Source organism: Camellia sinensis, chromosome 8 (assembly GCF_055761805.1).
Source record: "Camellia sinensis isolate YWXY chromosome 8, ASM5576180v1, whole genome shotgun sequence".
In the NCBI taxonomy this organism is placed as follows: Eukaryota; Viridiplantae; Streptophyta; class Magnoliopsida; order Ericales; family Theaceae; genus Camellia; species Camellia sinensis.
The window spans coordinates 66,029,129-66,056,755 of NC_138968.1; the positions used below are offsets into that span (position 1 = coordinate 66,029,129).

The window sequence follows — 27,627 nt, forward strand, 5'->3', positions numbered from 1 at the left end:
AATATTATATTTTTTTAAGTGTATTTATGTTAAATGTGTTTAAAAATTAAAAAAAATGTTTAAAATATTTTAAAAAATTCATTGAAAATAAAAAATTACAAAAAATAAAAAAGTAGAATTTTCTAAAAAGTATTTTTTGGAAACTAAAACCAAACAAGCTGATTATCATTGATAAAAATAATATAATAAGGTAAAGAAATTATAAAAAAAATTAAAAATCATAAAATTTTCAACATAAAATACATAATATTTTTTCTTTTTTATCTTGTTGTTTTAGCAGAGTCGTCAACTATGAATGTCGTATCTTTTTTAAGTCTAAGGCCCATTCCCACACAAATGTTATGTGAACTTGCTTTAATAAATATAAAATCATCACTTAATTTTATGGATAATTAAAACCTTTTAACAATGAAAACTAAAATAAGGACCAATTCGTCATAACCAGATAATTATAAGTTTATGAGCTTAGGTACAAAAGGAAAAGGTCATTGAATGATAACACCTCTTTTGCCTAATCCGAAAATTGGCCTCTATTAACTTTCTATTTTATGAGGATTTTAGTGGTTAATTATTTATACAAATTCATTTTAAGTCTAAAACTCTTAACTAACTCAAAACTATGTGATTTGAATAAATAATAAATATCATTTATTTTAGATTAAAAAAATAAAGCCATATTTTTTTCAAAAATAATGATCTCTAATAAAAAGTGGATTCTTTAATGATCCATAACTATAAACTCAACCTAAAATTAACAATACTCATAAAAACATCCAAAATGTACAATTTTGCAAGGAAAATCATACAAACTTAGATTATTTAAAAGACAACGCAAGAAGACACAAGCACATGTTATGGAGGAATAGAAAACTTACCCGGTTGTCCATTTTCAGCGTCTTACATGCAATACTTTAAAATAAGCATGACCTAAATATGCAATTACGCATACAAAATATGAACATAGGCCCGATTTGAGGCTATCAAATAATCACCACAAAAATTTCAGTTTAATGTCGTCTCAAAAAACTTTTAGCGACGGCAAAGGGGAGTCATAACAGAGGGTGTTTCTAAAACATTTTAACGACGGCATGATGCCGTCGCCTTTTTTTTGCAATGACAAATGTTGGCTTTTGCGACGACGTTTTATTATCGCTTATAATATGTAAAAAATGAGGCCTTTTGCGACGGCAATATTGTACCGTCGTTAAAATTTTTGTTTGAGACGGAAAAAAATGCTATCGCGATTTTTTTTTTTTTTTTTTTGCGACGGCATGACCTTTGTCACCAAAATTCTTTTGCGATGGCATTGCCTATGTTTCCAAAAAAAAAAAAATACATTTTAGCTCTTATATTTTTTGCAATGATGTGGTGCCGTCGCAAAAAAGGAAAAAAAAATGTAATAAAATTATTAAAAATATTCAAATTACCTGTATTAAATGAAAAAAAATTGAAAAAGAAACCAATAATTGCATGATAATATAAAAATTCCTGTATAGAAATAACAATTTCTCCATAATAAAAATATTCTTGTATTCATAACTAGACATCAGCAAAATTACCACACTACATAATATTGCATAATACATATATAATGTTTAAATACATAATGTTGTTCACAATTCCAAATAACGTAAACCAAAAACAAAAGTTTTCCTAATCATTCTCCGTGGGTAACAAAAACAAAAATTAGTCACATTCTTCACAGGCATGCATTCCACAAGAAGCAAACTCCTACTCGGAAAATATCTGAAAACAAAAAATAAAAATAATTAATGACAATATAATTATGTGTTAATATGTTAATTACAAAAAAAACATAAAAATATAACTACTATACAATTATAAAGATAATTAAGTAAATAATTTTGCCCAGACCGAAATCCGGCTCTAACTCCCAAACTAGGAACCCGATTTGACTCTCGTCTTCTCCCACAAGTCTCTCGTGCCAAGGCGGTCATGTGTGCCAAATTTCGTGCTAATCCAACGTCATTGAGTGATTTTGGGGCGTCAACACCTCGAATTCTAAGTTTCTTAAGGAACTAGTTTGCCTACACCGAAATCCAGCTGTAACTCCCAAACTCCCAAACCGAAAACCTGATTCAAGTCTCATCTTCTCCCACAAGTCTCTTGTGCCTAGGCAGTCGTGTGTGCCAAGTTTTGTGCTAATCCGACACCGTTTGGTGATTTTGGGGCGTCAATACTTCGAATTCTAAGTTTCTTAAGGAACTAATTTGCCTAGACCGAAATTCGGCTCTAACTCCCAAACCAAGAACCCGATTCGAGTCCTGTCTTCTCCCACAAGTCTCTCGTGCCTAGACGGTCGTGTTAGGATTTACTTTTGTGTCATTTACTGGCTATCATTGCTAAGTGTTATTTACCTCTGTGGATTGAGTGACTTAGTTATCCAAAGGAGTGAGATTTGTTTGCAAGTTTTTAATACATACATCTTTTATACTGTCATGGTCCTATCCAAAGCCTTAACTTTGTTTTCTCTTTATTAAGATGTGTCTTTAGTGTGGATTGAGAGTCTCATATTTTTTTTTTTACACTATGGGCTTTGCTTTGAATAATGTTATGCAGTATTTACATATTTGTGTACTCTTGGTTCTTCCAGGCTGCATTAATTGTGTTGGGACAAGATGTGTGCTGCCTCATTTCCTGTTATAGAGTATGTTAGGAACACAAGGACCAAGCTGCAATGGTGCGCTAGTTCGAGTGGGAAACTTAACAATGGAAAATCCTTTGTCTTTCTTTCTAATTATGTAATTAGCCTCTATCCTTTTGAGCTGTGTACAGTTAATGTATGATTATTCTTAGCTTAGAATGCAAAGATATATTTTATACCTGATCTTCTGGTGGTGGTGTATATGGAGTCTTATCTCCCACAGATTCCTTAAATCCCCGGTGGCCACTTGATGCATCAAAAACCTATGACAGTCCATACATAATGTGTTAATCATATTTGAATTTTATTATATATATGTGTGTGTGTATATATATATATATATGTTGTGTGAAAATTTAACTATCAAACTATTTAATTTATGTCGAACCTGTCTGTTGGGATCTACACTCGCCCCCTATGACACAATGGTCATCATCTCAGCTCCCATCTGTTGTAAATGTGTAGAGAACTCTACTCACATCTCCTCCCTCAACTCCGCACGAACCTGCTGGGTGATCTGAACAACAGTAGATGGCTGGGGTGTTAACTGTGATAGCCCAGCACCATCTTTATACACCGCGCTCCGAGGCACAGTTTTCTCGTAAGTGCGACAATATCCATGTCTGTCATAACCTATCAACTCATGGAAAATGGTGTTACTAGCCTCTACAGACCGGCAATCCTCAGGTAGCATGGAGAGTTAACGATTAAACTCATCCTATATTGAATAAGACATACAAGTATATGTCAAATTAAGATGGTTGACACACAAAAAAATAAAAAATAAAATTTAAATACAACGTTACGTGTTTGGAAACTACCAAGGTCTAGAAAACCTTAGGGTCATCTGCTCTACGTGTCATAAGCCAAACATCCATCATATCAGTAGACTCCCCCTTGTTGGTCATCTAGATTTTTTTAGAAATATGAAAATTAGAATCCACATTGTTTGCAAATATATAATGCTTATTTATATACAAAAATAAAAACAATAAAATATAAACCTCGTGTCGGATTTGAACAAAAGTAGTACGCCCTGTGGTATAAGGTATGCCGTGAGCTTGTCGATTTTTAGCATTCTTAGTTGCAATTTTTTGTAATAGGTTCAACAAATGTAAGTATGTAAATATGATTTGTATGTTTACATATCATACATATAACTAATTTGTATACTTTTGTGTCGGAAGTACGCCAATACTCTACAAGTTCTTCCCACTGGCTTGGCACAATGTGTAAAGGTACATCATCCTTCATATTAGGATCAAAACTTCTAGGCTTGAAATACTTGGTTTTAATCTTATTCTTGTGATCCTTCCATATGTTATTGCAGGTTTTCATGCAGATTGGCTTATACTTCTCTAGACATACATTCAAATTGTCCTACAAAATACAATTTAAAAGTTTAAATAATAATAACACAATTTTGGAATTTGAATTTTTGGACAAAAATATTCTTTCACCTTTACACCCTTCCAGATAGCATCAAGAATATCGTCAGGCATAGTGATCCAGTCAAGAAAAGTAAAAGAAACAATATTACCATTGCGCACAATAATGCCAATTTGAGTAGTTAACGTAGACACATTATCCTCTATTGGGTAGTAATTTTCATCAAATTGTATGTCCAACTTTGTACCAGTACCCCACTCCTTAATGCCTATGGCACATCCTCACCACACCTAGTCGAGGTTGATGAAAAACTAACATGACCTGCGAGATACAATAAGAATAAACAATATACAATGATAATAAACAAATGCAAATTTAAATAATGTTAATACAAATCAAATTCTTATACCTAAGGTGAGCTGTGAAGAAGTCGAAAGGTTTGGAAAATACAATAAGAATAAACAAGTTATATATAATGAGAATAAATAAATGTATATTTAAATAATTTTCATACAAATCAAAGCAAATTTATATACCCGCGGTTGGCTGTGAAGATGATGACTCTAGTCGGGATGATAGCTGTTGTGGTGCCACTAATGGTGGACGCACCGATGGTAGGCGTGGAGGCTGAGTAGATGATAACTGTTGTGGTGCCACTGATGGTGGTCGATGTGGTGGCACTAATGGCCCATTTGATTGCGGTTGCTGGTTAGATAGTGGTGGCACTAATGGCCCCTCTAATGGTGGTCGATGTGATGCCTCCTCTAATGGTAGTGCCACTGATATCCTCTTACGTACCACATCGGACATCATGCATAGGGGACGATCAAGTTTTCTCTTTTTTGCCATAATAATCTGTAAATAATATGACATTAATTGACAATAGAAACATAGAGAATGGTTTTGAATCAATAATATAACATTAATTGAACTAATACAATTACAAAGATAAAGTAAATTAAGAAACTGATAATTAATTACAATCCTGGCCTTAATTCAATTACTGATGTTTATTAAATATCAGCCTATTTCAACATCAAGTGTTTCTCTTTTTGCGGTTTCCCCCACCCAACCAACTTCTTCATCATAGAGCATTATGTTTTCTTCAAAATGTTGGCTCATATATGACTCAATTTCTGGATCAATCGAATCCATATCAAATAAACCTCTTTGAGACATCTTCACCACCACTTGCCAATCTAGTTCTAACGGAGTCTGCAACATACCAAACTTGTTCTGCTTGGGATGCCAAGATGAAAGGTTCATTGGTAATTCGATCATCTCGGTACAACAAATGGTTGAAGTTGACCAACATGGAATTGAAAACATCTTCTTTGTTCCCGTGAATGTTGTCAATGCAATCACACTTAAACAACACATGCTTCATCTTATTGGAATATCGAATCTCAACAATATTTGTCAATTGTCCATAATAGTACATAGACCCTACACGAGGATTCTTGTCTTTTCGACTAACATAACTTATGGAATCTGCCTTCAAAGCTACACCACAATTTTGTGTGGCTCGACGGTCATCCATGGCCTTTACTCAACACTGAAACCCATTCATTATATACCCGTTGAACCTCCTTGTCAGGTTATGAGGACCATTTGTCAATAAAATAATCTCTTCAGAAAATGTGACATCACTAGTCCTTCACAAAGTTTGGACCTATTTAAAACAAAAATTTAAAATTTAAAATATAGTTCGACTTAAGTAATTAGAATCTGTAGATTTAAATACATATATGTTCCTTGAACCAAATGTGAAAAGTTTCAAAATGTTCACGCCGAAGCTGATGATCGTCGACACGAGGCATTTTAACCTTAAGTATTTTAAGGTGTTTGCTGTGTAGATTGAAAATTTATCAATAAAAAAGTTCAAAATTCAATAAAACAAAATAAAATATTGAGTGAGTGACATAACCTACTTTATGAATGGTTGAACCGCGCTTGTATTGAATAAAACATACCGATAAGCTTGTACCTAAGAAGTATTATCAAGATAAAAGCTTGTCTTTTCACCAACAACATGACCCAGATTATCATCACCATTGTAGTTCTCACGGGTCGACTAGATTTGGTTTTCACATCATTGAGATATTGTGCACAAAAATTCATGCATTCTTCCATAAGATATTCTTTTACAATTGAACCTTCTGAATGAGCTCTATTACGCACATATTGCTTCAAAGTAAGAAGATACCTCTCAATTAGATACATCCATCGAAACTGAATCGCTCCAGCCAATAATGCTTCGTTAGCTAAATGTACAGGTAAGTGCTCCATTATATCAAAAAAAGTTGGAGGAAATATTTTCTCTAGATGACAAAGTGTTACGGTGATACGATCTTGAATATATTGCAAATCCGTCGCACGATTCACTTTGGAACACAATTGTCTAAAGAAATTGCTCAATTTAATTAAGGGTTCAATTACATTCTTCGGTAACGATCTTCGAATAACCAATGGAATAAGTTGTTACATCGGAATATGACTATCGTGGCTCTTAAGGACCCCAATAATTTTATCATGTGAGTGCACACGACGCAATATATTGAATGAATACCCATCAGGAACTCTAACTTCCTTCACCACTTTCAAGAACAAATCTTTCTCATCCTTGGTCATCGTGAATTGTACTGGTGGTAAATAAGCTTTATTCGACCCTCTTAACGACAAATGTAGGGGGTTTTTAATATTCATTTCTTGTAAATTACGCCGAGCATTAACACCATCCTTCGATTTTCCTGCAACCCCTAATATTGTCCATAACACATTGTCACAAACATTATTCTCTATATGCATCACATCGAGGTTGTGTCTTATTAAATTGTGCTTCCAATATGGCAATTCATAAAAGATACTCTTTTCTTCCAGCTATGGGTGCAATGTCCAGCTTTCTCCTTCTCTACTTGTCTCATATGCCTTTTCTTAAGGTCATCCCTCTTGTATTGGGTTAAAATACCCTCAAATTCTAATTGTAGCAGCATCTCAGTTCAAGACAACAATTTTGGTTTGAGTCTGAATTCTCGACTACCATCAAATGATACTTTATCCTTTCAGAATTTATGGCCACTAGGTAAAAATCTACGATGACCCAAGTATGATTGTTTCCTACTATGCTTCAACCAACATGATGTAGCTTCCTTATTGCAACGAGGACATGCATATTCACCTTTAGTGCTCCATCTTGACAAATTTGCTTATGCAGGAAAATCACTAATTGTCCACAGTAAAGTTGCATGCATTTGAAATGTTTGATTTGTTGATGCATCAAATGTGGAGACAACGTGATTCCATAGTTCTTTCAATCAATCTTGTCACCAGGTCCTTTCTGGCCGTCAATAAGCACAGATAAAATTAGAAATGGTTGCTTTATGCACATCCATGGCAGCAAGTTGTATGGAATGAGCACAACAGGGCAAGTGCTATGAACTATGTTCATCATCCTGAATGGGTTAAAACCATCAAATGCTAGGCCAAACCTTACATTTCGGCAATCATTACTAAAGTCAATATTCCGACGATCAAAATCTTTCCATGCAAGGGAGTCAGCAGAATGCCTAAAGACACTGTCATCAGTTCGTTCCTCTGCATGCCATCTCATTAACTTGGTCGTCTTTGATGACATAAACAACCTCTGTAACCTTGGCTTTAAAGGAAAATACCTCATCTATTTTGCAGTTATTCGTTTCCCACCTTTGTTAGAACTATTTGAACTACTATTATCATTTGATTTCCATCTAGAACTGTTGCATATGACACATTTATCAAGATTGGTGTCCTCTTTTCGAAACAACATGCAATTGTTGGGACATGCATCCCACATCTCATACGTGAAGCTCAAATCCGTTGTGAACTTTTGAGCTTTATAATATGAGTTTGGAAGTTTCACACCCAACTGGAACGCCTCATTCAATAACTCAAGCAACATGTCAACGGACTTGTCTGTCCACTGATTAAGCACCTTCAGATGTAGAAGTCGAACTATGAATGACAAATATACGAACTTCTGACAACTCGGATACAATTCACTTTGTGCATCTTGAGAAGTTTGAAATACTTTGCAGTCTCTGCATTTGGACCGAGCTAGGGTTCAAATGCATAGGGATCAGGCACCTGTGGTTCATTACCATCAACACTTGTACCGGCATGTGGATTTGGACCGAGCTAGGGTTCAAATGCATAGGGATCAGGCACCTGTGGTTCATTACCATCAACACTTGTACCGGCATGTGGATTTCCCATAGCCCCTTGTATCTTTCCAACCATATCATCCCCAATGTCTAAATTAGCCAATGTTTCATTCTCTCGATTACCATGCAGAGATACGTAAGATTTCCCATCATTAATCCAATATTTGTACTTTTTTAAAAAACCATTCAGAATCAAATGCTCACGCACACCCTCTCGTACAAGATGGTATCGATTCTTACATTTCCTACACGGACAACTAATCCTTGAACCTTCAGCCCTATTGGTGTAGGCAAACACAAGGAATTGATCAATCCCATTAATGTATTCCCTTGACATCCTATGTGGCAAGTCAATCCAACTCTTATCCATCCTCTGTACTTCCCTCAAATATCTCTTCTACACATAGTAAATTCATGTTAAGTTTAAGGGAAAATTTTATAGAATAGCTATAAGGATCTGTTAATGTATGGTATTAAATGTTTGGTGGTTAAGAAAAAACATGTTTACGAAAAGAGTGTAACTGAAATGAGATAGTTGAGATGGATGAGTAGAATTACAAGAAAATATAAAATAAGAAATGAATCCATTAGGAACTTCTTAGTTTAAATTGACTGAAGCAGACCATAATCATTTATGAACTTCTTAGTATAAACAAAATGAAGGCATTTTATTCCTCACAAAATTCAAATCAAAGCATCAAAAAGGGAATGCAAATGAACATGGTATAAACCATTAAAAAACAAATCCCATAAATTGTTAATACTTCCAAGACCAAATTCAAATGGGTGAAGACTAGAACCCCATAACCAAGTCATTATTTGAAATATTTTGCTTCTATTCTATTTACTTGTTTGTAAGTTTTGTCCCAAGAAATTGGGATGAAGGTGGTTGAGTTTATGTACTGCCTGAACTTCTGTATAGAAAAACAATTGGATATTGTGTCAAAAATTGAAAAATGTATCTCCGTATATTACAAGGCCCCAAATAATTACGTAGCACTAATAGAAAATAGAAATCCACTTATGGGTACGTCATTTCCTACTATGATTTTGTCTTGGTGGTCAAAATATAGAACCAAAGATTCTCCAATTCAATGAACATGATGATAAATGTGTATATACTATAAAGAAAATAATGGAGAATGAGCTACCCTATTCTCACAACCATTAAAGTACAAGGGCTCCTTGCTCACGCATGCATACACGTATAGAAGGGTTTAATACAAAAGGCACAAATTGTTAGATATATATAGCAAGCTAGCTTCCATGGAAGAAATCATTTTCCCACATAAATAAAAGATGTTTCTCATGTCAAGTAAAAAGAAGATGATAATTATATCAAATTAAAGAAAATTATATATGCTCCCTCCCTCATCTCATGACAATCTCTCAAATCCATATGACATAATTTTCAATGAATTTATAAAATTAAACAAAAATTTTAATTAACCCAGCAGAGTAAAGACGTAAAGATGAAGAAGAAGAAAAAGAGCTAACCTGGTTCAAAGATTGAGACTGACTGAGAGAGTTGAAGAGAGACACACAGCACCTAGGGGTGTAAAAATGGCCCAAGGCCCCATGGGCGGCCCAAAGCCCAAGGTAGACCCAACCCGTTTTGGCCCAAGCCCAAGCCCAGCCCAGTACCTTGGGCCTGGGCCGTCCATTTTGGAGCCTAGCCCGGCCAAAAAAAATTCGGGCCTTGCGGACAGTCCGGCCCTCGCTATATCAATGGTCAAATTTTAAAAAATAAAAATAAAAAACAACTTGTAATGGTTAAATAATTAATAAATAATAAATAAAATAAATAAAAAATTGATCTTATAAAAAAAAAAAATAATCTTGTAAAAATAAAAATTTATATAATCAAATAAATAACATTAATAATTTAAAAATAAAACAAAAAATAATAATAATTTATTAAATTAAAATCAAACTAAACAGTGTTTGGTTATGATTTTTTAGACACTGTTTTTTGAAAAATTTTGTATACTTGTTTGGTTAATCTGCAGTGATATATATATATATATATATATATGTTCTTAGTTTGATATATATATACATGCTCAATCTGCAGTGATGATGGACCATGGTACAAACAATAAAGCGGATGAACATGATATACAGGACAATGTTGTTGGGCCCATGGGGGCCCATCACGGGTCCTATTTTAATACTCTGAACCGTTAATGTGTAGAACTCGTTGAATACTATATAATTATAAAAAATCACGTTGATCGGATATCGATAACTATATGATCAAATCAGTTTTGTAACAAAAAAATGGACGGTAAACAAATTAACGGTTGACAAAAAACTAATCCGATCAGATAGCTATCGATATTCAATTAATATGATTTTTTACAGGCATATAGTACTAGATAAGTTCTACACATTCAACGATTCCGATTATCAAAATGGGACCCCCCCACGGGCCCAGTAGTACCTGTGAAGCCTCATCCTATATTCATATGATATATGTTCTGAAGTTATCAACCTATCACCATTTTGAAAGCAATCTGTAAAAGAAGGAAAGAGTCTCAAAGAGATAAAAAGAAAGAAATGGAGTGTGTGTGATGTAATGTGACATTGCGTCACTGACGTTGCGGCTCAGTGGCTGGCAGTGGCTGCTATTAGCCTAGCCTTTGGCCTGGCCTAGCCTAGCCTAGCCTCATCAATCACTCAACTCAAGTTTCAAACAGTAATATACAAACGGTCATAATTAAAATTACTATAAATATCTTTCATTTTTCAAAATAAATCTCACAACAAATAATTCTCTTTCTCTCTCTCTTAAACTCTTTCAATCTCTCTTAAACTCTCAATCTCTCTCAACTTTCAATTAATTTTAAAGTGTTATCTCTAAGTGACAATTACAATTATGAACCAAAATATTTTTTATCAGAAAAAGCAAATTTCTATATCACATTCGCCAGTCGGTAACATTAATTAGTTTAATTAAATTTATTAGCCATTTATTTTTTTCATTAATTATTTGTGCACATTTATTAATTATTATCTTTTATTGATTGTAGCTACACATTATTTAAATTAATTGTTAATTCTTATATATTGTTTTACTTACATTACTATGGATCCTAATATGCCTAATGTTTATGTTGATGTTGATACATATACTACACAACATGAATATGTTGATTCTCCTTCTAATATCCCTCTTCCAACAGTTGAATCATCATCTAGGAGCAAAAGTAGTAGTGTTTGGGAACATTTTGAAAAAATATCTATAAATAATCATGATGGTACAATTACGTTTAAAGCAAAATGTAAATATTGTACACATTTACTTAATGCTACATTTGCAAGGGGTACTAGTCATCTAAAAAGGCATGGTAATAAACATTTACAAAGTCAACAACTCGATATTCGAAGTCAAATGCAATTAGGGGCTTCATCAACTGGTAATTTACAAACATTTTCATATGATCCTATACGTGTACAAAATTCTGTAATTGATTATATTATTAAAAAAGAACAACATTTTGCTACTAGTGAATGTCCTGATTTTACAGAAATGATTCACGAAAGTTTTGCACCGCAATATCAAAGTTTTTCAAGAAAAACTACTAGAAACAGGATTTTAAAAAAATTTAGGGATGTTAAAATTGAATTATTTGACATCTTTAAAATTTTGAATGGAAGAGTTTGTTTAACATCTGATCTGTGGTCAAATAATGGTTTTGAATATCAATGTATCACTGCACATTTTATTGATAATGATTGAAAATTAAATAAAAGAATTATTTCATTTAAATTAGTTGAACTTCCATACACTGGTCATTCGCTTGGTGCAGAAATAAAAAATGTATTATACGAGTGGGCTTTACAAAATAAAATATTTACGATTATAATGCATCATATTATAATCAAATTGTAACCCATTTAAAATCAACTTTACAATTACTTGTTGATGGTGATTGATTTCATGTTCGTTGTTGTGCCCATATTTTCAATTTGATTATTAAAGAAGCTATGCATGTATACGAAACTTCTGTACTTGTAATAAAAAATGCAATTGTTACTATTATGTCTTCTGGTAATCGAATTTCGAAATAAAGAAAAATTTGTCAACGAGAAAATATGCCATTTAGAAAATTAATTTTAAATGAAGATAGTAGGTGGAATTCAACATATAATATGTTAAAAACAGCTTGTAAACAAAGAAGAGCAATAGATTTATTTTTTGTAACAACATCAATAGGAGGAGTACTGACTCCCACTGAACTTAATTGGCTCCAAGTATCCTTATATAAATATTTTTTTAAAGTTTTTGATATTTTAACAAAATTATTTTCTTATATATATATTCCTACTTCACCATTTGTTTTACATATGCTAGCAGAAATAATTAAAGTTTTCATAAAATATATGGGTAATGAATATTATATAACCATTATTACTTCAATGAAAGAAAATTTTGATAAATATTTTGATCATTTACCAATTTGATCATTTACCTCATCTATTAGGTTTAGCCATAATAATTGATCCTAGGTATAAAGAAATTGGTTTACAAGAATTTTTAGAGCGTATTTTCACTGATCAAACACAATCTGCCCCTATTATGCAAACATGTAACAAATTATTTAAAGAATACAGGGCAGCTGCATCTGTAAATACACCTACACATACTAGACTAACAATCTCATCTTAATGTGGGAGATTAAGCGTTTTTTCAGCAATAAAAAGTATAAGAATATCTCAATATACAAGTATAAGTAGTTCTGAACTACAACGTTATTTGGAAAGCCCGTCAATAGATCATTCCGATGATTTTAACATTTTGGAATGGTGGAAACAAAATGAAACTATGTGGCCTGTGGTTTCACAGATGGCTCGTGATATACTAACCGTTCTTATTTCTACAGTTGCTTCGGAAACAGCTTTTAGTGCAGGTGGATGGGTGCTGAGTGATTATCGGAGCAGGCTTTCACCCGAAATGGTTGAGGCACTGATGATATCCATAGATCATATGCATGCGCTTATAAGAAGACAAAATTATAGTGAAAATGAGCGAATTCAAAATGATTTGGATAACATATCCTCAGGCAACGTACCTGAAATGTCTGTCTCCTCCGATGATTGATCAACAATTTGTTTTTTACTATTTCATTTCATTTCATTTCATTTATTTTTTTTTTTGTATTAGATTATTGAGGTAGATTATAATGCAAATGATTAGTAGGCTAGTAGGTGTCAACCTAGTTGGAATGTACTTGACCTATAGTGATGCAATTGCTCTATCATCATCAGTAATGTACACTATTTAATAATATCAATTTTTGTAATATTTTTATTTCATTTTGGAATAAAAATTATTTATTCAATAAATGTTATATAAATAATTTAATATTGTAATATTGAAAGTTTCATTTTCATATATATAAAATTATTCATTTTGAAATAAAAAAAAATTACATAATTGCATACTTTTTTAGTTATAAGTTCATAATTAAAAAAACATAAATCATACATGATTAAATTTAAATATCACCATGAAACATTACATAACAAACAAAACATCTCGTTAATCTTAACTAAAATATTCTAGTATAATTATTTTAAATTTTTTATTCCTAATCCTAAAAAAAAAAAAAAAAAAAAGGCCCGGCTAGGCCCGGTCCTAGGCCCTATTATGAGTGGGCTTGGGCTTGGGCTTGGGCCCCATTTTTTTGCCCATAGGCCGGACCAGGCTGACTCGCTAAAAAGGTGGGAGCCCGTGAAGCCCGCTTGGTCCCGGGCTCGGGCCATTATTACATCTCTAACCGCACCATTGTCGCTTGCTCGCCACCGTCGATTCGATGCTCGCCGTTGTCTGTCACTGCTTACAGTCGAGAGAGAGAGAGAGTCGTAAGAAGAGATGGGGATTTTTTATAGGGTTTTTGGTTCAAAAGATTAGGGATTTTTGAGATTGGGGATTTTTGGTTGAAGGGAGGAAAAATGAGCGCGAAGGGAAAAAAAAAAACTAAGCGCTCAGATTCTGGTTTTTTTTTTTTCGCGACATCAAGCTTCACCGTCACAAATGAAAATTTAAACAATAAAATGATGTCGTTTAACTAATTTTTTTTTATATTTGCGATGGAAGGATTACCGTCACCAAAAACCTTTATTTGCAACGGGGAGAGGTTGCCATCGCAAAAAAACTAGTTTTTTGCCAAAAACCTTTGTGTCTATTTTGCTACTCAATAAGAGCTATGGAGAGAGAGAAATAGAAAAAAAAATGAGAAACAAGAGATGATCAGCGAGAGAAAGACAAATAGAGAGAGAGAGAGAGAGAAAAGAGATGACAAAGAAAGATACAAAGAGAGAGACATAGAAAGAGGGAGAAGAGAGATGAGCAAAAGAGACAAAGAGAGAGAGGAGAGAAATAAAGAAGAGAAATAGAGGAGAGATGAGTGTGAGAGAGAGAGAGAGAGAGAGAAGATAGTTGAGCGAGAGACACAAAGAGAAAGAGAAACAGAGAGACCCATTTCATTTTTTGACTTTTTCCTCTTTCAATAACAATAGGCTAAGAGAAAGAGATGAGTGTGATTGAGAGAAATGAGCGATTAAGAGAGAAGAGAGATGGGTGAGAGAGAGAGAGAAACAAGAGATGAGTGAGAGATAGACAAAAAGAGATGAATGAGAGAGATATAGAGAGAGAGAGAGAAGAAAGATGAGCCAGAGAGAAGAGTAATGAGTGAGAGAGAGAGAGAGAGAGAAATGAGATATAGAGAGAGAGAAGAGAGATGAGCGAGAGACATAAAGAGAGAGAGAGAGAGGCCCATTTCATTTTTTTGACTTTTTCCTCTTTCAACAACAATGAGCTAAAAGAAAGAAATGAGTGATTAAGAGAAATGAGAGATGAGTGATTGAAAGAGAAGAGAGATGAGAGAGAGAGAGAGAGAGAGAAAAGATCAACAAATCGAGAGGGAGATCGGTAAATTGAGAAGAGTGGAGAGAGGGAGTGAGCAACATCAACAAAATGGGGGAGAGAGAGAAAGAGAAAGACAGACAGACAGACAGACAAAGAGTGATGAGTGAGAGAGACAGAGAGAGAGGGAAAGAAAAAGAGATAGAGAGATGAACGAGAGAGACAGAGACAGAGAGACGAGAAGATGAAAAAATAGGTGAAAAGAGAAATGTTATATCAAAACAGTATCGTTTTTTCTATTTTTTTAAAATTTTTGTTTACGACGGAACCTATTACCGTCGTAAAAAACTCTTTTATTTGCAACTGCAGTTCATGTTGTCGCAAAAATAGCTTTATTTGTGACAGCAGGGGTTATCGTCACAAAAACCCGTATTATTTGCGACTGCAGTTGTTGCCGTCGCAAAACTGGTGTTTTTTGTGACAGGAAGTGGTGTCATTGCTGAAACCTGATTTATTGGCGACGGCAGGTGGTCTCGTCACAAAAACTCACTTTTTGGTAAGTGGTGCCGTTGCAAATGCTTCTGTGTTATATGTCCCATTTTCTTGTAGTGAATGCTTATGCACAAAAAACAAAATAACAAATAAAAAAGTAAAAATATAAACTAATTGCATGATTATTCAAACTGGACTGAATGCATGATTGCTACATGATTACATGGTCCTAAACATATTGTACTAAGAAAAACAAATAAAACATGTGAGAAGCTGTGAAAAAATTGATAAACAAAGAGACTACATGATGAGATGATGAATGGAGACCTTAGCAAGGATTGATTACTAAAAATAAGTAAAGAAAAGGTACTTAAATAATAAAAAGATAAGAGGTTACCTGTTGTTTTGAAGAAAATGCAATTGCAAGCCTCCCTCAAGTAAGGGTTTCTGATTATAGTTTAAGTCCTTCAAGCCTTAATGGATTTTCAAAAGTTAGAAATTGTTATGAGGGTGGGAATTTCAGAACTAAGACAATAGAGGAAAGGAAAGGGTGTTTTTGCTCTCAAATTCACAAGTTGGCTCTTCATTTTCTAACCCTTTGAAAAGGAGGGGGAAAGGTCCCTTTTATAGGCAAAATGGAAGGTTTTGGAGCCCCTCTAGGGTTCTATCGCTTCATTTTGCCGCCTCCCTCTAACATTGCACCAAGATTGTGTTGCCAAAAATGGCTCTGCCATGCGTGGATGTGCGTATGCACAACCAATGTGCGCATGCACAACTTGCCTTGGTACACATGTCATCTATGCATACAAGTATGGAGTCCCATGCCCTTAGCTTGCTTGTGGCTTAAGCAAGTCCAAATTGCCTTTCGATCAATGTTTTTAATAAATTTGGCCACTAATTTTGGAAAATGTTCACAAACGGGCTTCCCTCTCTTTCTCGGGGTTAAAAAGTTGGTTTTTGGCTAAAAACGGGTCCAGTAGTAAAGCGGCCATTTTCGCAAAAAATTAATTTTTGGCCATAACAGGTTTATATAGCAACTCCAAACAACCTCAAACATTCTAAACATAAAGTAATTACCGTTTCATCATCGGGAGGCTAGCAAGCTCCCGAAGTCTTACGACCAGTCAAAATAAGATGTCTATAGTTGCCCTCTTAGACAGAACTCTAGCAATCATGAAGTGATGTGGAGTGAATGTCAAAGATCTGAGGCCATCCCAGTTGACATGACCCTAAAGCTTAAAGTAGTGTCAAACACAAGTGATCGAACCAGCAAATTGCCTACATATCCTTGATTGCAAGGAATCAGATCAGTATAGTTCGGAGGCAATTATGCAACAGTTCATATGTGAGTGAGCGTCTGTAACAAGCACTCAACATTCATCCAAGCATGCAATCTTTCTAAAAAGAGAGAGGATAGAGCTACCTACCATACTTACTTTGCCGTGCCAAAGCTTATGCTGAGTTCCTTTCCATTCCATTCCAAGTTTTCTAAATGTTTCAATCCTGCGAATTTTTCAAAACCATTCCTAAGTAATAATACACACTGCAGTGTGGTTAGCATGATGCCAATATGATGTCAAAGTGTGTCATTTCTTTATGTGCAAGGTTTATGCAATTCCTTTTTTATTATGTTCCATTCCACTCTTGCTCCTTACAAGATGGGGGTTTATTAATTTCCATTCCATCATCGCGTCTTAGAAGGTAGGGGTTTATTAATTTCCATTCCATCCTCGCACCTTACGAGGTAATGGTTTATTAATTTTCATTCCATTCTATTCTATCCTTACACCTTACAAGGTGGGGGTTTATTGATTTCCATTTCGTTTTGTTCCATCGCGCCTTACGACATGGGGGTTTATTAATTTCAGGTTAAGTCCCAAGTGGTTCCAAGTGCTTTTCCAAAATTTTCTAAGTGGTTTCAAGTGATTCAAATATGAAAATTTGTTGCAATTATTGTTTTCATGCTCTTAGTTGAATGAATGTGCTCCTTATTACTTGATCAAGCTTTAGTTTATCATATATGTGTATTTGTGATTATAATTCTTTAAATTTATGTAATGAAATGTCTATATTGGTGTAGTATTTGTTATTTTAATAGTTTATTCTAACCCAACACAACATACTTAACTCAATGTGAAACTAAAAAGGGTGGTGTTGCGATTTCGCTTGCTAAAGTAATTTTTATGAAATAATGATAAGTTGATGTTGAATATTGATTGGTGGAATGTGTTCCTTATTCGAGGATTAATTCTTGCGCAAGCGGTTGTTTCAAAACTCTTGAATAGATTGGTTGTATTCGGACCCTAGGTAATTATTGATATTGGTGTTATGAGGTTTGGGAGGTTTTGGGTGTTTACTCATGTTTTATCGTCTCTTTTGAGGTCCTTGGTTAGCACTACGCGATAAGTAACCATTGTAGGCATCCGGGGTAAGGTTTGCAAAGCAGAAAAAGAGGGGGTACCGAATAATCTGAGTCCAATTATTGTGATTGGGAAGATAAAATCTCTTTAGAGGATTTCTAGTTACTAACATCTAACATTGTAATTTCTTTAACTATTGACTTGGTTGTCATGCTTCATTGTTCATTTTATTTGTGATTGTGTACTGGATTGGGAAAAAGTGATGAAGTATGTGTTAGTTTACTGGGCATTCCAAGCTCATGACGTTTCATGCCAGGTGTTGAAGAATCTTATCCGAACGACAGTGCTGCAGAAACTTTCAAGGACGTTTGTGTCACGACCCAAACCCACCCCTATGGGTTTAGCATCGTAACCGGCCAGTAATTCTAGGATTACCGAAGGCCTCTGAGACAGATTAACATAATATTAGGGGCTAGAGGAAGCAAATAACAATATACAACGTCCATTGAGTTGTGCAGGCTTATATGAGACAGAAAAATTTAAAACTTTTTATGTACACATATACACATTAACTTTAAGTCGTCATATAAACACAGATTAGACAAAAAGGAACTTAACCCTATTTACAAAATACACAAGACTTGTTTAACTAAACACGAAAATAAAACTTAAACTTTAGATCACATAGCAATAATCACTTGACATATCTGGAACCTCCACAGGAGGCACATAGGTTGGCTGACAAAACTGGTTCTAGGCAGAAGCCTCTAAGCCTGGTCACGCGCCTGAACACCTACATACATAAATAATACAGTGAGTTAAAGCCCAGTGAATAATAACAAAGTAAAGGGTTTTTATAAATGATGTCCAGCACAAGTTAGGATCCAGTATTTAAATCAGAACATATTCAGACTTCAAAACAGACATAGATTTAGATACATACTCATGTTCATATTCAGATTTTGCATAAGATCATACGTGGTACACCCATTAGCTATCAGATCAGATTAGTCCAGAGACCCACATACATAGTTGGTACCAACGACCATAAAGGTCCATATCTTGCGTGTGTAGACACCCCATTTTTGACCGACCTTAAGACTCAGACGTCACCAGTTGAGCGCTCGGTGATAGTGCATATTGCGCTCGTTCTGAGGTTGCGGAGTCTCGGCTGCGAGCCTTGTCTCCGGACTTCGGGGCTCTTTTGTGCTTTGCCTTGGTTTGTGAACCAGGTCCTTTTTTCTCTGTTTTCTCTTCCCGAAGGGAGGGAGAGGTCCCGTAGACCATCTCTCAGTGGCCGTAGGCTACGTTTCGCGGTCGTAGGCCATTTTTCCCATTTGGAGGCCAGTTTTCGGTTTTTGGAGCCGTCGGCCGTGCGCCTCGGTTCGGGACTGCTTAATTACCTCCGATTGCTCCGTTTTTTGGCACACACCTTATTTTCTCCCTTTAGAGGGACACTGTGGCCCCGGAGACCACTTTCGTGGTCATACGCCACTTTCGGTGCCTAACAGCCTGTTTTCGGGACCCCAGATTGCACGTTTTGGCCCTCGAACCTTCGTTTTACATCCGTCTTGGCCCATTTTTGGTAGGGACCCTATTTTCATTTCTAGGGAGGTGGTAGGATGGTGGGAGGCCACCTTTTCTCCTGAAAAACCAATTTTCTCTTTTTCTCTCTCCAAAAGCCAATTTTTCTGACAGAAAGCTGGTTTTTCTTACTTTTGAGCCACAATTTCTGGCTTTTCATACCACCATTGTGTTGTGCTCATCTGGGAGGCCACCAATATGGATAGGCCGACCAGTAATTCATCTTGACCCTTTTGAACCTTGCTAAAAAGCTGGTTTTTCTCTCTCTTGGGTCACATTTTCTGGTTTTTCACTATACAGCTGTGTTGCACTCATCTGGGAGGCCACCTTTTTGGGGTGGCCGGCCAGAAATTCTTCTTGAACCTTTTGACCCCTGGTCGGCCGACCAGGGAGAGTGGCCGGCCGGCCACTTGAACTGGCCGGCCTGCTTTTTGCTTTTTGCCATCTCTGAATGCATCACAGCTGTGCCAGCTGTGAGGCAATTGGACCATCCTCCATACACGTGTATGGAGGATATGTGAAGCCCTTTTGTGATATTTTAGAGCCTCTCCTCTATAAAGGGGAGGCTGAGCTTCCATTGCAAGGGTTGAACAACTTTGAAAGCTTACAACTCTTTCTCTCTCTATATCTCTACACTTGAGCCTCCAAACCCTAGTTTTCTTGGACCATTTGCACTACAACCCTTAGCACCACACCTCCTCCATCCATTCCAGCACTTTGGGACTAATTTTCAAGGGTTGAAGGTTCACCAACTTGGTCCAAAAGCTTCAGCTTTGCTGCTTTTCAAGGGTAAGCACCTATTTCCCTTAAACTTGCATTTTTTTTCTCCATTGATTAGCCTTACTTTCAAGTATTTCTGGACTTTGTCATAAACTAAAAAGTGTCATATTTTGAGCTCCTCTTGAATATTGATTAAGGACACTTTTCTGTTTGAGGTCTCCTACACCCTTGTATGCTTTGTCCCTCTTTGTAGGGTTATTTTGCATCATATCTTAGCCCTACTTGTGAGCATTTTTGAGATTTGTCATAAACTTGAAAAAGTTTCCTTTTGATCTTATAAACATGTTTGTTTAAGATACTTTCTCTGTTTGGGGTCATCTACCCCCTTTCATGCCTTATTTCCTCATGTTTTGAGCTATGCATGTAAGCACTTGCATTGGCCTTGATTTGGCCTTTTAGCCATTGAAATCTAGCAGATTTTTAGTGGCTTAGATGTGCCTTTGAGCTTCAAAATCATAGAGGGGTGACCCTCTCACCCCTCATTCTCTTTACTAGCTTTGTTGGACTCCCAAAGGGACCCTCACTTGCATGTTGTGAAGTCACTTTTTGAACTCAATTTGGTGAGTTTCAAGGCCTGCCTTAGCTCTGTCCGGAGCCTCTTTGGTCTTATTTTATGTCTATAATGCATGTGTAGAACAATTCCATTCAAGGCCTTTTGAGGGGGCCTTTCATTGTATACTTCATTGACCCATTTCAGGGCCAATTTGGTGAGTTTTAGGCTTGTCATATTTGATTTCCAGAGTTAGTTTTTCCATGCTAAGTGTTCTTGTTGTATGTGTTAAGTAACCCCTTGCATGACCCTCCAAAGAAGCTCATCATTTTTGCATGCATTGGATGCATTTCAGTGGTTATTTGGGGTTTATTTGGCATGAAATACTTCTATTTTTGGCTGGTTAGGTGAGCCCTCATATGCTTCATATAGCTGTAGAACAACTCATGGTTCACTAGCCTATGTTGCATGTTGTTTTGGCCCTTCATGTTGGCACCTTTTGGCCATGCCTTGAACTGATAATGTGCTCATTTTGGACTACCCTAGCTCTGTTTTTGGGTCTTGTGGTTAAATGATGTTAGTTTTGCATGCTTGTAGTTCAATGCACTTGCTTATCTTCGAGTTTTGAGGTTCGTTGCATGCATGTACTGAGATATTTCCATGATTTGAGCCTATTATTCATCACATTTCAGAGCTTGTTTGAATGCCATGTTGCCATGTTTTCATCTCTTTAAATGCGTTTGAGAGTTGGGCTTGTATGCCCCATTTACCGACCATTGAATGAGTTCCATTTCGTTGCATTCCGAGTCATCATTTTAGGCCAATTTCCCGCTGTTTCAGACCTACCTAGGGTCTGTTTGGGGTTGGTTTTACCTTTGGTGCATTGCTTTGGGTACCTCTAGAGTAACGCACTTCACTAGTTTCGGTACCCGGGCCCCCTAGCTTGCATTGTGTGCCATATTTGCATGTTTCGAGACCATATTTCATGCTGCTTTAGAGCTGTAATTTATGCTATTCCATGTCATGTTTCATCCTTACCATGCTTTGGTAGAGTGGCATTCCATGCCTTAGGTTCGGTCCTTGGTATTCGTGCATATGTGCACGCATTTCGGTTGTCTCATTTCCATCTAATGGCCATTGATGTGAGTGTGGCTGAGGTCCACTCATGTTGGTGTAAGTCCATCGTGCATTGTGTATGCCGTTTCGGTCCATAGCATTGCGTATGCTAGGTTGCATGTTAGAGCATTGTGTATGCCATGTTACATCGTGCATTGTGTATGCCATTTCGGTCCATAGCATTACGTATGCTAAGTTATATGTTAGTCGCATTGTGTATGCCATCCCATTTGCATTGTGTTTGGGATAGGAGTTAGCCCAAGCACGGGAAACGAGGGACGTTTCGTACTCCGAGTGACGGAACGTGTCTCAATTCCCGGTCGCCGACACTCCGGATTACCCATAATGGAGTTTAGGTCTTGTTGTGTTTTCATGTGCATTCATTTCACATCGAGTCGTGCAATTCAACTCCTTGGCCATCATGCATCGAGATGCGTGATTGGTGACACGAGGATCGAGGACTACACTCTCTGAAGAGTAGTCATGCATACATATGTGAAAATACTTTGCCATGCCCCTTTTCTGCTCTCTGTTGCAGCAAATCAAAAATCAGCAGCTTTCTAAAGCCTTGCACAGCATTCCGGCATTAATTGCAAACAGAGGCAAATCGAGGCATCGCAATGGATTTTCGCGCCAAGCAACTCAAGCATGCATCATTCATCATTCGGAACAAGAGCTGAGGCAGTCCAGTTTGTAGCTTGCACGCTATTTACTTGCTTTCCTAGTTAAATTGTTATTTAATTAGGGTTTTGTAATGTTTAATTATTCATTTGGACTGTAATTTTTATTCGGACTGTATTATTTATTCGGACCCTCCGAGCGAGGGCACAATTGTAATAAGTGTGCGTGTGTGTGATGTATGTCTTCTAACCCCACGTCTTTCTCCTTTTTATTTACCAGCTTATGATGGTTAGCTTAGGGCATGTTTCAATTAGCATACTTATGCTCGCATGTTTGTATTCATTCATCTGTCTTGCATGCACTGGGCTCGGCGCATCATACTAACTGCATTTGTAATTCAATTCCGAATTGAATATGTGTTAGCTGTAGCATCTCATATGCCATTCTTAGAATAGCCGAGCCTATTATAGTTGCATTTTTGCATGTGCTGCATTAGGCATTTCTGTATAGTTAGGATCATGCATGGATTTCTAACATAGCTTTTGTTTTGGCTTGCAGCACTCGGTAAGCGTTTACGCTTTAGCATCCTTGCATGCACGTGAGTGACTGCCATGATAGCATGCTTACCATGAGGCTATGTGCTTATGTGATATACCTGCCTGAATGCCTGTGGGTGAAGGTTGTGTTATTTGGATTGGAACAATTCATCGATTGTGAGTTTTAAAGCTCACCCGAGGGTGGCAAATCCACGTCTTAGCCTACTTACGAGTAGCACCATCAAACCATTTTCAAATAAACAAACATGAGATGTTTTGTTCCAATTCAGGCGATCCAGTCTATACTTGTATGCTGTGCGCATCACATAGTAAATATAGGCTAATAATCGGAATAAGAACGCATAATGTTTTCAAAACTAGATATTATGGTTAGTAGAGGCCGATCTTTGATCGGGCGAGCGGGGGTGCTCACGAAGTGACCTTCCCCAATCGTACCCAAGTTCACGAGCCGAGGCAACTTTGGTGATGACGGACACGTGGCTTTAGGCAACGAGTCAGGGTTTCCTAAATTTTTCAAAATAAAATATTTAGGTGGCGACTTTGTATCTGGCAAAGCAGTCCATGTTTGGCACTTCTTTCAAAAAATCTGTTTTCAAAAACGATTTGTGGGATTTGGACTCTTTGATGATTCATCGGTCTTGCATTGCACTCTGCGAGATTAGATACAGGACCGTGACTTTGAGTCCTGAACTGTAGTGAGCCCAATAAACAAAACGGAGGGGGGGATTCATCCTCCCGGGACGTTCGGGGACGTCTATAGCGTGCAAGTAGCCATGGTATTGTTACCCCCAGGCAAGGGCCACGTGCAGATTGGCCACGGTATTGTTACCCCTGGGCGAGGGCCACGTGCAGATTGGCCACGGTATTGTTACCCCTGGGCGAGGGCCACGTGCAGATTGGCCACGGTATTGTTACCCCCGGGCGAGGGCCACGTGAACTAAGGGTGCCACAAATACATTTCGGAAAATTGGACATTCATTCATAATTCGTAAGATAGCATTTCAGAAAAACAGATCATATCATACCAGTCAGAAAATACTTAAGTTAAAACATAACTTTACAGAGTTATTACTCACAGATGGCTGCAGAAGCAAATCAGATAGACTGGACATATCAGATAAATCAGGCAAACAATGGCGCTTGACCTACACAAGCACATAACATGTACACATTGAGATACAATATTACTCCATTGATCAAACTTGACTTTCCTAGTCTTTTTCCGTCTAAATAGTCCAAAGTTCTACTACGCTTAATCTTTCTCATTCAAATAAACCGGGTTCTTATTTCACATATTCTTTCATTACTAAGCCCTTCTTTTCCCAATAGACTAATCTTTTACTTGGCTTCTTAAACAACTACCACTAGATCAATGATTCATCCTTCAACCAACTAATCTATGTTGATTGGTAGCTTATTAATCTATATTGAGTCATAAATCATGTCTAGAATGCCTTGGAAAAAGATGAGAATAAAAATGTGAACTAAATGCAATTTTCCAAAATATGCTGAAAATGGGCCTTCGCTCGAGCGCCACTTTGGTCGCTCGAGCAGACTGTAAAATTTGAAAAACTACTAAGAGCTCGATTTTCACGCTCAAGCGAGACTTTCCTCGCTCGAGCGGACAACACAAATTCTAAAATTTCCAAAATTGTAATTGAAGTTCATATTTGATATTCAAAACCTCAAAACATGTATTTTTAGTACACAAAAATAGAAAACCATTGTATGATTTAGTAAACACTTCCAATTAGAAAATATTCAACCAAAATCATGTTCCAATTGCCCAAATTTAATTTTAATTCATCTTATTAATATCAACCCACAATTCTAAGACACAAATTAGGCTTTCCAATTCTTAAAATTGCACGATGCATGTGTGATTGAACTCAATTTCATACAAGACAAATAAATTCAAACCCAAAAGGGTTATTTTCAAATTAACTTCTAAAATTTTGAATCTACTTCAATTTCTACACCATTTTACTAATTCCTTTTAATGTACATGAAATTGAAGTTATATGACCCTTAGGAAAATATTTGCATGCATGACATTAAGATTAAAACTAATTAATTTTTTCTACATTCAAAATTAACTCAATGTTTAATTTTCCATAAACTTGATTTTTCTTATAAAATTTCTTCCTTCTTCTCTTCAAAACATGAAATTGTTTACCTTAAGTCCCTCAAAATCCAAAATGCATGTATAAAACACTTACCAAATCCAACCAATTTTACATCATCAAGCTCAATTTATAATTTGACTTCTTAATTTGTATCATAATTTAATCTCAAACTCATAAACTTTAAAATATGAATTAAATTCTAAAATCTTGAAAACTTACCATGCATGTAATGGAAAACTTCAAATATGTGAAGGATGAAGAAAATCAAATTCAAATATTTAATCTCAACATCAATTGCTTAATAATTACCTTCTAATTTATTTTCCATAAACTTGATTTTTACATGCAAACCCAAATCTTAACAATTCATAATATCTACAAAGCTTTATTTTTAATTCCTTCAAAATTCATGATGTATGTATCAATCTAGTCTAAATTCCTTTCCATAGCTTTCAAATTATAAGATTGAACTTCAACATAACTCAATCCTAGAATGCATGTAACATATAATTTCAAAATCCAACATATTCTTGTATGTACGTAAGGAATCACCTTCTTCTTAACATGCTCAAGCAAAATACATGTAATGGCCCATAAATCCAACTCTATACCATAGGATCTTCAAGTTTTAAGAGACAAATCCTTACCTAGAGTCTTCATAGACATTTAATCTTGCATAATTTTGACAAATCCAAGCCAAACTTGAGTTTCTCCTTCCTTTTCTTCACTTTTCCCTTGGTTTTCCTTCAAATTTCCAGCAAAGATTTAAGGAGTTGAACTCTCCCTCATTCACGGTTCTCTCTTTCTCACCCACGGTTGTCTCTCTCTTTCTCACGGTTTTGCACCAGCAGATTAATTACATTGCATGCAAAAACAATGAAGCTCTCCCTCTCTCTTTGGTTCTCTCTTTTCTCTTTTCTATATGTTTGAGTCTAACTTCCCAGCACATGTATTACACATACACAACTTCTTTTGAGGCACCACACTACACACGTGCACAGATCCAATGCTGCCAGCGCAACAACAATATACACATATCTGGTTTCTCTGCACACCCACACTGGTTACTCTGCACACCCACACACACTCACAATTCTAGATCCTTCTTAACTTGATTTATGATTAAGATTAGATTAATTAAATAACACGTAGTCTTTATAAATCTTATTTAACACACAAATAATTAATCATAACAAATCACAATTCACATAATTTAATTAGTCTAATTTGACTTCCATTAAGGCCCAATTAATTTTATTTAAATTTATCAATCCGAATCGGATTTTTAGTCAGACTCCCAAAAGGCTCCAAATATTAAATTAAATTTATTATCATTATCAATTTTGATTTCCCAAATCATTAGGCCTTCAATTTCTGATCAAACTCAAATTTCCAACAGTAAATTACATATTCAAATTGGACGTTCTATAAATAACTTTAATTCGCAATAATCACAATTCTCAATCCTCATAATCTAATTAACTTAATGAACCCCAATTCGGACCCAATTTTATTGAATCTCAATTTATAAATCTGAATCGAATAGTTAATTAAACTTCCACACGGTCTGATATTCGAAATTAAAATAGCTTAATTCACTAATTATACTCTCTTGAGCCATTTAGGCATTCTATTTCTAATCCCAAAATAAATCCTCAATAGAATCATGTATGAGTCAATCTCTATAATTTTCGTAAATCCCAAATTAATTATAATGCTCGGCAATTAAATTTCAAATCCTCTTAATTAATCAAGTACTAATCATTATACGTAATGGTGTCGTTACAGTTTGGCTATCTTAGAAGAAATAGAACTTATTTTTGTTTTAAGTCCATTTCATAATCATGTTTTGGGACGTAATATTGATAAACTTACTTGTTTTGTAAAGACTTAACTCCTGTAACTATTGCTTTTGTTATATATTTCATCTTGTGTAAACCTATCCTTCATTTTTGTAGCACTTTGAATCTTGATGTGAGGCTAGAAACATTGAAAAACTTATTTTCGAGGGTTCGATTTAGACACAAGAATGACCCAAAACGGAGTCCGGATGAGAGAGTTATGCCCGTTCGAAGTTTGCGAATCTAAGTTATATGTATAGTTTGCTCGAGCGCAAGTTTCACTGCTCGAGCAGTCCATAGACCCTTCTAACTTTGTCTAAGATACTATAAGCCTTGATTCATCGCTCGAGCACACTTTTTACTGCTTGAGCGGTCTATTCGAAAAAGTATAGATACTGAGAATTTTCATTCACCGCTCGAGTTCAGCTTTGACCACTCGAGCGGTCTGTTCAAAATCAATCATTTAAAAGTCACTTTTAGCCAATTTTTTCTAACTTTTTCAAATCTTTTCTCTCTTATCTCTCTTTTTCCTCCAT

The 27,627-nt window shown here is 35.8% G+C and overlaps 2 long non-coding RNA genes across 3 annotated transcripts; both read right to left on the reverse strand.

Annotated features, from left to right (window-relative positions):
• Positions 1-1,474: 1,474 nt before the first annotated feature.
• LOC145796963 (uncharacterized) lies at positions 1,475-4,955 on the reverse strand. Its single transcript, XR_014337771.1, has 4 exons — positions 4,591-4,955; positions 3,054-4,375; positions 2,845-2,928; positions 1,475-1,746 (listed from the first exon to the last, which is right to left on the reverse strand). It is a non-coding gene; the product is annotated as an uncharacterized LOC145796963 (long non-coding RNA).
• A 13,531-nt stretch (positions 4,956-18,486) lies between these two features.
• LOC114278271 (uncharacterized) lies at positions 18,487-26,197 on the reverse strand. Of its 2 annotated transcripts, XR_014337772.1 has the most exons (3): positions 25,898-26,197; positions 24,201-24,269; positions 18,487-18,769 (listed from the first exon to the last, which is right to left on the reverse strand). It is a non-coding gene; the product is annotated as an uncharacterized LOC114278271 (long non-coding RNA). The 2 variants fall into 2 exon arrangements; XR_014337773.1 differs by lacking the exon at positions 24,201-24,269.
• Positions 26,198-27,627: the final 1,430 nt, after the last annotated feature.